Source organism: Balaenoptera musculus, chromosome 9 (assembly GCF_009873245.2).
Source record: "Balaenoptera musculus isolate JJ_BM4_2016_0621 chromosome 9, mBalMus1.pri.v3, whole genome shotgun sequence".
Lineage (NCBI taxonomy): Eukaryota > Metazoa > Chordata > Mammalia > Artiodactyla > Balaenopteridae > Balaenoptera > Balaenoptera musculus.
In genome coordinates, this window is record NC_045793.1 from 6726230 (window position 1) to 6737178 (window position 10949).

The window sequence follows — 10949 nt, forward strand, 5'->3', positions numbered from 1 at the left end:
ATCTATTTATTATCATTCATTGGTTGTTTGTACTTGGTGGCAGGTTTTATAGGAGACACTGAGAATCTAGAGATAAGTAAAACCAAGTCCCTTTTGAGACTGGCTTCATTCACTTAGCATAATGATTTTGAGAATCATTCAAATTGTGTGTACCAAGAGCTTGTTCTCCTTTATTGCTGACAAGTATTCCATCTTATGGATGTACCACAGTGTATCACTTCTCCTTGACTTATTCTTAGGCCCCTAATTGATTGCTCTTGTCAAATTGCATTTGCTAAAACCTCCATTATAATGTTGATTGGTAGTGGGTGGGTATGCTTGCTTTCTTCCTGGATATGCCTTCAGTGTTTCCCAATTAGGTAAGTGAGATAGCTGCTGAACTACAGTAGTACGTGTATTTGTGTGTGTGCGTGTGCGCGCATGTGTGTGTGTAATCACGTTAAGCAAGTATCCCCCAATCACTATTTTCTTGAGGGTTTTTATCATGAATGGCTGTTGAATTTCATTGAAGGCTTTTAAAAAATCATCCATGGGGGCTTCCCTGGTGGCGCGGTGGTTGGGAGTCTGCCTGCCAATGCAGGGGACACGGGTTCGAGCCCTGGTCTGGGAGGATCCCACATGCCGCGGAGCAACTAGGCCCGTGAGCCACAACTACTGAGCCTGCGCGTCTGGAGCCTGTGCTACGCAACAAGAGAGGCCGCGACAGTGAGAGGCCCGCGCACCGCGATGAAAAGTGGCCCCCGCTCGCCACAACTAGAGAAAGCCCTCGCACAGAAACGAAGACCCAACACAGCCAAAAATAAATAAATAAATAAATAAAAAGAAAAAATACAGCCATTTGCTTATGACTTTAAAAAAAAAAAAATCATCCATGAGAATTTTCATGGTGAATGATATGAATAGATTTCCCAATATTTAACCAATTTTTCATTTCTGTTTTCTATCCTTCTTGGCCATGATGTATCACATTCTTAATGTGGTGTTGGCACCTATTTGCTAATATTTTATTTAGTATTTTTGTGTTGAAGTCACAAGAGATATTGCTCTACAGTTTTATCTTTTTGTACCATCATTATCAGACTTAAGTATCAATGTTATATTTGTTTTCAAAAAGCAATTAGGAGGGCTTCCCTGGTGGCGCAGTGGCTGAGAATCTGCCTGCCAATGCAGGGGACACGGGTTCGAGCCCTGGTCTGGGAAGATCCCATATGCCGCGGAGCAACTAGGCCCGTGAGCCACAATTACTGAGCCTGCGCATCTGGAGCCTGTGCTCCGCAACAAGAGAGGTCGCGATAATGAGAGGCCCGCGCACCGTGATGAAGAGTGGCCCCCACTTGCCGCAACTAGAGACAGCCTTCGCACAGAAACGAAGACCCAACACAGCCATAAATAATAAATAAACTTAAAAAAAAAAAAGTATAAGTATTAAAAAAAAAAAAGCAATTAGGAAATTTCTCTTCATTTTCGATGCTCTGCAACAATTTAAAGAGCACTGAAACTATCTGGACTTTGAAGGTTTGGAAGAATTTCCATGCAAAACAATCTGTCCCTGGTGCTTACTTTGTGGTGTGGTTCCTTAATAGCTTTCTCTAATTCTTCCATGTACATTGGTCTGTTTATTTTCTCTTTCTAAGGACTTCCCTTGTGGTCCAGTGGTTGAGATTTCACCTTCCTAATGCAAAGGGTGCAGGTTCCATCCCTGGTTGAGGAGCTAAGATCCCACATGCCTTGGGGCCAAAAAACCAAAACATAAAGCAGAAGCAATATTGTAACAAATTCAGTAGGGACTTTTAAAATGGTCCACATCAAAAAGCCTTTTAAAAATATTTTAAAAAATAAATTTTGTCTCTCTAATGGAGATAAGTTTGGTAATCTGCATTGCCCTAGGAAATTATCCATTTCTTCTAGGTTTTCAAATTTATTTGCAAAAAGGTTTTAAATTTTAAACTTGTCTTCAATTTCAATGGTTGTTCCTCTTGTCAATTTGGAAGTTTTATTTGTGCCCTTTCCTCTTTTTCTCCTGAACAAGTTAATGAGTAGTTTGTTAATTTTAAATTTTTTCAATAAACCAAGATTTTGATTTATTAATTAGGTGTATTTTTTTCTCCACTACATTAATTTTTGTCTTTCATACTTGTACTTTCTTTTGGTTTACCTTATTGTACTTTTTCTAGTTTTTTGGAAGTGAGAATTTAATTCATTTTCTTCTTTTTTTTGTTGAAGAAGTTTTTGGTGCAATGCTTTTAACTCTGATCACTTCTTTCAATGAAGCCTATAGCTTCTGACATTTAGTATTTTCATTAGTATGATCTGTAAGAAATTCTAAAGCCTCAGTTTGTATTTTTCTTCTCAAAAAGAGTTGTTTCATACAAGGTGTTTCCATTTCCCGATGGAAGGACTTTTTGCCAAATGTAATTTCTGGTTTTATCTCATCATGATCAGAAAGTGTTGTTTTTAATATTTCTACTTCATGGAACTCACTGAGGTTTGCTAACATATATTAATATATGATCAATATTTGTGAATGTTCCATGTGCATTGGAAAAAGGGTGTATTCTCCGTTATTACGCAAAAAGAATGTATTTTCTATAAATCCAAGAGAGCTACTTTCTTCATTATGTTTATTCTTCTATCTGCTTACTTATTTTTTGTCTACTTGATTTGTCTTTTCTGACAAGTTTATATTAAAGTCGTATTATTAGGGCCTGTTAATCCATATCTCCTTGCATTTTCTGTAGTTTTTGCTTCATATACACAATGGCTATGTTATGTAGTGCCTACATTTTCTTAAGCATTATATCTCTGATATAGGATTTGTGAGAAAAGATAATGAGATATGGAAATTATAACTCTATTTTTAATTCCTCTTGAGATAATAGTTGCCTTTGCAGAAAAAATGCTTTGAACAAGCTTGTGGAAATGAGTCCTCTGAGAATATAAGTCAGTCGCTTCTTGTGGAACAATTTGAAATTCACTGGAAAGAGTCTACGAGGCAAAATTAAACATATACTACATTTAGGACACAAATAGAAAATGTACATGTTTAATTTGTCTATAATTTTATACTCTTTCCTAGATCCCATCCATTACTTCTAGGGAAAATATATAACTAAATGTTGACTCTTGTTTAAAAAGCAGTCCAATCGGATCTGCTAAAGAGCCACTTTAGACGGTGTTCAGTCTCCATTTAGGTGACTTAGAGACTCCCTGCAACCATCGTATTTCTTTCCTTCAGTGGGGGATGGGTTTATTCCATGACATTGTGATCTGCGGAGAAAGATGGGGTCTCCAAGCCTCAGTCCCTGTCTCCTCTACTTGTTGGGTGACATCCCATGTCTGTCAAGCCTCTGAAGCCCTGCTGGTCCCCAACAAGAAAGTCCACAAGCTGGTGTAAAGTCACCAAGTGAATTAATTTCTCACTCCAGGCAGTGCCCTTTGAGGGTCTCCTGGCTGACTTCACCACAGCTCCTGATGGTCTAAAATCTCTGTGGCTGGTCCGACAGTGACGCTCATTCAGCCCTGGAATATAAGCTGGAGGGTATGTCTGGTTGCATGGAAGAGAACTTCACCAAAGTAGCTTAACAAAGGGTTCAGTTGTGATACAACAAGGAGTTTATGCCTGGTAAGTCCAGAGCCCATGGAACTACCCAAAGAACTTGATTTTTTTCTCCACCATTACTTGCAAGTAACTTTTGTCCTCAAAGTGGTAAGACGGCTGCTTCACCTTCAGCCTCATGTCTGAATTGCAGGTGGAAAGAACACAGACACAAGAAGGAAGACAGAATGGCACTTGTATTACAAAAGCAAAGGCAACCCAGAAATGTCCACAGGGCTTCTGCTACTACCTCTTGGTCATATGGTTACCCCAGCTGCAAGAAACACTGTGCAATTCAGTATTTCACATGGGTACGTCGCAGTTATAAGCAAAATTGTAGTTTTGTTAGTGAACAGGAGGGGCAAAATGCTAGTAAGCAGACGACTAGCAGCACGTGCCAGATGCAGCTGGGGCGAGTTTGCTCTACACCTGGCTCTAGAGCGACCTCACTCCCACCCCCATGGTGAATTCCTTTGCCAATTCCCAACCACACTTTCCTATAATCCTAAACTCTTGTTCATTCTACACACAAACCAAGGAAAGGACAAGAAAGTACAACCTCAGAACTTGAGTCTGGTTCCAAAAGGACAGAGGTTTGTAACATACTAAATATCCTGCAGATAAACTTTGGATAAATTATGAAGAATTAAATGCTAGAAAGTACTGGGGAGCAGCCAAGCCAGATAGAAACGGAAAGTGTTTCCATCCTTGAGACGAGGACCACATAGGGTGACATCCATGTTTAAAAGGCTTTTCTCAGAGGGTGTTCCCCAGATCCTAGCTCAAGAAGTGACCAGAAGTTAACTATCCAATATACTTCTTGTTTCCTGAACTTGGAGAGACAAAAGTGAGGACACGTGTCTGATTGCTTGATTCCTCTGCCTTCCTGCTTCCTTTCCCCTGTAAGAAGAGGAGCTGTCCTCATCTCTTACCAGCTGGACTTCTACCGTGTAACATGCTATCACTTAGTGCCTGAGCCTTTTTATGCAAATTGGAGACATGATAGAATATAGACCATCCATTCTAGAGAAAACACCCAGGTTGACAAGGTGGTCGTCTTTCAACAAAACTGTATTAATATTTTTTAAAATATTAAAATCTGATTATTCAGGTTTTTTCTGTATTTTGTGGAGCATTAGCATGCATCAGAGTTGCCTGGAAGACTTGTTAACGTACAAAGTTTCTGAGTCAGTAGACCTGAGAATCTGCATTCCTAACCAGTTCCCTGGCATTGCCGATCCCGCTGGTCCAGGACTATACTTTGAGAGTGATTACCCTGGAGCAAATATCCTGTGCTTGAAAAACAAAGGGAAAGTCACTTCAATGATTTTCAAGGCATTTCCCCTGCTCCAAATGTTACCAGCTAGAACCAGGGAGCCAAAGACCCTTCTCCCCTCCAGGATTCTGCAGGAAAACTATCCACACAAAGAACTGAATCAAAGAAAACTAAGTACCGTGGTGTTACCAGAATTCTAGGACTCTAGTAAAGATGAAGTGGAGACCAGAGCAGGGATGAAAAACCAAAGTTAGGAGTCTTCCTTCTTTTCCCTGAAATGGAAGAGAGCTAGTTTCACATAATGGGGCCACCTGACAACCAAAGAGTCATAGTCTGAGAAGGTGAAACCCAAAAAGTAAGACTCCTCTGGACCACCAGAAAGAGGACATTTTTGGTCTGCTTATAGGATGAAACAAGGAACCAAAAGTGTTGGTCATATCTGATCACAGCAGGTCAAAAGGGAGAGAGGGCCATTTGTTTCCTGTTTTTGAAAAGTAAAACTCATAGCAGGAAGTGGTCTAATGGGTCTAATGGCTCTCCTAACATTTTAACATCCCCAAACAGATCAATCCCTCTGCCTTTCGTGAGAGGGAGGTCATTTATGAAGTGTCACTCCGGAGTTTCTCCCTCCTGGGTTCTGGAGGGACTAGCACTTCCTCTTTCCAAGCTAGAGGGAGGGCAGTCGACTTGATGTACTAACGCCCACTGCTGCCTGTGGGACCCTCCCCCTGAGTTTCAAAATCGCTAGGAAAGACGCCAAAGCACATATAATGCTTAGTATATGTGGTTATTGTGGAAACCAGCTAAAGAAGTGAATTCTGAGTCTTCATGAAATTGGGTCAAATAGAGAAGAGTGGTACACGACTGAGAAAGTACAGGGACGCATAAAGAAGTGAGCTCAGGAAATTCCCAGAAAGAACAAGAAAGATTTTGGACTCTCCATGCTGTGGAAATGTAGCTTGAGCCACGTTTCACCAACTCTCCAAGGGGGAGGGTGAAAAAATATTTAGTGAGGGCCTCATGTGTGCCAGCAAGTTGGTACAGAGGAGTGAAGAGGAAGAGTCAGCTGCCACCCACTACTGAGGCAGTACGTGTTGAAATGAAAATTCAAGATAATATTTTCATACTTTGTCCCAGGCATACCAAGGTGTAACTCCTATTTGATGTCGTGGATGAGATAGGAAAGTTTTCCATAAGGTCAGATATAAGGTGAATCCTTCCATCTGAATTATTCAGCTGTGCTGAATGCTGTAAACGTGGCACCATTGATTCTTCCTGGGTTCTCTGCATCTCAGGGAAGGAGCCTGGGCCAACATTCCTTATCACCCCTTTCCCTACAGGTCCGGGTCAGAGTCTGCCAATGAGAAGCACTCCCACAAGATTTGGAACTTGCTGGAGAAGGAGTACCATGGCAACCATTGCAAATAGACTATGGGGAGACAGAGGTGTGTTTCACAGCTCATGGCTGCTGAAAATCACCCAGTTCAGCACACCACCTCGCTCCCCAGGCCTGGGCAAGCCTTTCATTCCTTGGATTCAAAGTTCATCCAACTTTTAGCATTGACACATATACACTACCAAATGTAAAATGGATAGCTAGTGGGAAGCTGCTGCATAGCACAGGGAGATCAGCTCGGTGCTTTGTGACAACCGAGAGGGGTGGGATAGGGAGGGTGGGAAGGAAGCTCAAGAGGGTGGGGATATGGGGATATATGTACACATGTAGCTGATTCACCTTGTTGTACAGCAGAAACTAACCCAACATTGTAAAACAGTTATACTCCAATAAAGATGAAAAAAAGAAAAAGAAAAAGAAAGATATGGATGAAAGCCATACACTCACCAATCTAATGTATCTAAAGGCAACTTAAATTTTTTTTTTTTTTACCATTTTAGAAGGAAAAACAGAGTTCATCCTACTTTTAATACCTAGATTGGCTTCAGTTTTCCTAATCGAATACTCTGCATACGTGGAGAGAGATGAAATGTTACTGGAAACAGTCGAGGCAAAATAAAGGCAGGATCCAGAAGCAGAGAAGAGCACGGTCCAGGAATTCTGGGGCACAGAGTACGAGCGTGAGACTGGAGATTATTGCATGTGCTTCCATCATAAGGAATTTGTGCCAAGTATCTATTAAAATTCTCCTCTGAAAGATTTGAAAGATTTAAAAATATCTATACCCCTAATTTAATTTTTTTTTTTTTTTTTTTTTTGCCCTGAGTTTACATCTTTTCCTAGATGTGGGACGACTTTAAGGCATACTCAAAGTATCATTCAGATCATGTCTTAAGTCACACTTCTCATATGGTTCTAAAAAAAGAGACTTACAATTTTTCAAACCTTAAATCAATTCATCTTTGATATCATTTTAAAAGTCTTGCCTTCTCTTGGCAATTGTTTGCTGCCTTGATGGAAGGTCTTTCATGTTTTGCATACTTTAGAATTTTTAGTCTTTTCTTTAAAAATTTGCAATAACACTTTCCATAACCAAAGTAATAAGTTTTTTTCACCATCTCTCCAACTAAATGTGTTTTTCTTTTTCATGCAGTAATCCAAACTGTTTTATACCTGGCCCAAGTTACAAGCTCAGAGCCTATTAAAAGTTCTCTAGTGTTATTTTGTTGGACATTTAATTCTGGCTTCAGTTACTAGTTTTGTCAAGTCTGATTTTGATGGTTGAAAGGAAACATTTTATCAAATCCTGTATGCTGAAAAGGTCTCTAACAGCTTTTTTTTTTTTTTTTTTTTTGGTTTTGCTACACTGCCGGAAATTACAAGTGCCATTGTGAATGTTATAACACATCTTCCAGTCTCTTTTTCTCTCTCCTGTTCCAGTTTTACTACCTGCTTAGTCATCTCCATTCATTCTGCATCAATATCATGCCTTCATTTTAAAGTTTAAATATTGTCCATATTTCTTTTTAAATTAAAAGATTTAACTTAACCCTATTATAAATAAAATAATAAACCGTATTTAAATTTAATGACCAACTACAATGTAGATAGGTATCACTATAACTCATGCTGTCTACACAAAGTATTCAAATAAAAGTATTACATCACTGCATAAGGAAGATTATTCAAAGGGAATCAATCTTCTGACATTGACTAGATCAATGATGTACATATGTTCTCATACTAGAAACAATAAATGTGGCCAAAATTTACATTGCAATACAGCAATAATATGTGCTACAGCAGTTAGACTGAAGTGTATTTCTACCCAAACAACAAAGCTGTGTTTCATGGTAAAATATTTTACAGTGCTTCAGTGTTTAAATTTAAATTAAAACAAATTATCATGAAATAAAAGTTAAAATTCAATTTCTCAGGTACACCAGCTACATTTCAAGTGCTCAATAACCACATATGGCTGGTGGCTACCATATTGGATATTGCAATTTCTAGAAAATACTCAAATATTTGGAAATTAAACACATACTGTTAAATAATCCATGAGTGAAAAAAGCTATCACAAAGAATATGCAAAATATTATAAACTGAGTGATAGTGAAAACAGAATACACAAAAATTTGTGAGATGTAGATAAACAGGTGTAGAGGGAAATTTTATAGCTTTCTATCCTTATGTTAGAAAAGAAGAATTTTTAATAGTTTACAGGATATTGTCGATAGTATGTTGTAGGGACTCTGGATATTATTATGCTCTTCTGAAGAGTACTGTGTTTGCTCTAGCAGGCACTTAAATTACTGGCAGATCCCTTTGAACTTGGGAAGGCTTGGTTGTCGACGTCATTAGCAAGGGGCTATTCCAATTTTGCTCTTTTTGGGCAAGTCCCTTAGTCCTGATGTGATTTTACTCCCGTTGGTATTTCAGTGGAATACTTGGTGGACTGGAATCTCAAATTTTGTCTTTGCTGTTGAGGGCAACTGCTGAAATCACTAACTAGCTCTTTCAGCCTTCCAAAAGAAGTTTCCCCTGGACCCTTTAGAGACTGCCGTTCATGGGTCAGGCAAAGATTTGGAGGGAGTTTATATGAAGAATTTCTAATGCTCCCACCCAACCCCCTGTGTGGCTCCTTTTGGGAGTTCTCCATCAATTTCTACCCTCTCTGGCTGCCCCCAAACTCAATCCTCTTCCTCTCAGGTCACTGTGAATTTCTGCTTGAGCGATATCCCTGGGTCAGCAGGATGGGAAAGTGCTCTCGGGGAAAAGCCACATAAAAGTGGTAGCTGCATGGCCCCTTATGATAAGTGTCAAGTTCCTTATAGTGTCTCCCTGTCTTTGGTCACTTCTCAGTATCTTCTAACAGTTGTTTAGAAATTCTCATTATTTTGAATTTTCTACATAGTGTATGAATGTCATTACGGGAGGATTGGGAGCTGGAAACCTTCCCTGGGATTTTTAGCTGCTGCTTTGACCCCCCAAGGAGGAAGCAGCCCATGCGCTCACTGGGCACTTCGGATCCTCCAGATCAGTGTTATTCATGCTTTGCTCCAGCGTAGAGATATTTTTTGAGAATAATGAATTCCAAAGTTCACTATTTTCACAGCCTTGGCCACGACAACCCTCTCTGCTCCCCCTGCCCCCTCCCTCACCCACACCACTTCTTTCCTATTGGTACACAGACCATGGAGTTTCCAGAACATACCGACACATGCTTTCCCCGTTCTCTGATGCTGAGGGAGTGATGGCATGAAGCAACATCTATCCCTCCTTCTGAAAAGTCGTGGGAGGTATTTTCCCCGATTTTTAGTAATAAAGGAGAGAAAACCCCGTATTCGATATAATTTTAAACAATTCCTTTAGAATTTTTAATGAATGACATGTTTTGAGTGACGCACCATTTAGAGTCACTGGATGGGTGTCATTTGGTCAAGTGCTTGTTTTTTCCATTATGAAATCAATCAAGCCAGCAGAGTTCAAACAAAAGTACCTAAATTAAAGAAATTTATCTTCTTCTCCTAAAGGAAATGCAAATGATTTTAGCTTTGATTTCAATAGTTCTGAAGTCATGAGTCTATTCACTTAGAAACAAGATGGCCTTAATTCACTTACCCTGGAGGCATTTACCAATTCTCCCAATTTTTTAATGTTTTAGGTTTTTAATGTAACTTAAAGATTTTCTTTTAACATTGTGTAAATTTAAGGTGTGCAGGGTGTTACTTTGGTACATTTATATATCGTAGTATGGCTGCTGTTGTAACAATATTCATCACATCACGTACTTAGAGTACAATGTTACTGTCTACATTCAATATACTGGACCTTAGATCTCTATGGCTTTTTTAGTGCTTGTTACACGTTTGTACCCTTAAATACCACCAGTCTTATACCCTGTGCCCCTACCTCCTGGTAACCACCGTTCTACTCTTTCTTTAAACAGGTTTGACATTTTAGATTCCACATATAAGTGATATATATTACACAGTACTTGTCTTTCTCTGACTTATCTTACTTCCAATCCTCCCAAATTTAATACATAAAAGTAAGACAATTCCAACTGGAATCCCAACAAGATTCTTTTATGAAAATTAAACACAGCGATTTTAATTTTCACACAGAAGAATAAATGCCTGAAAATAACAAAGGAAATACAAAAATGGAGACTGGGGAGGAAATCGGTGTGTCACATATAATCAAAGCCACTCTAATCAAATCCATGTTTTATTCATGCAGGAGTAGAAAAGTCAGAAGACAAGAACAGAATCGAAAATCCTGACAGAGATCTTAGGGAATATGAAAAATTAACATACGATAAATGTTGCGTTCCAGTTCAGCGGGACACGGACCACCTACTTAATAAATGGTCTGGCACAAAGGCTATCTTAAGCATACACCAAAATAAGTCTCTGCTCTGCCTCGAGACACTTGTCTGAATCTTTTAGCAAAAGAAATGCTTAAGCTTTCTTAGGAGTCCGCTGTGTCTGGAGAAGATGACAGCCGCGTGTTGCAGGGCTCTCCCCATCAGCCCGGCAGGCTGCTCCCTAGGACGTTTTACATCATTCACCTGCTTCCTTTCTTTGCAGCTTCCCTTTCTTCTCTGCCTCCCCCCATTCTATGCACCAGAATACCTTGCTGGGGACCCACCTACACACCAAGACACACCCCACCCA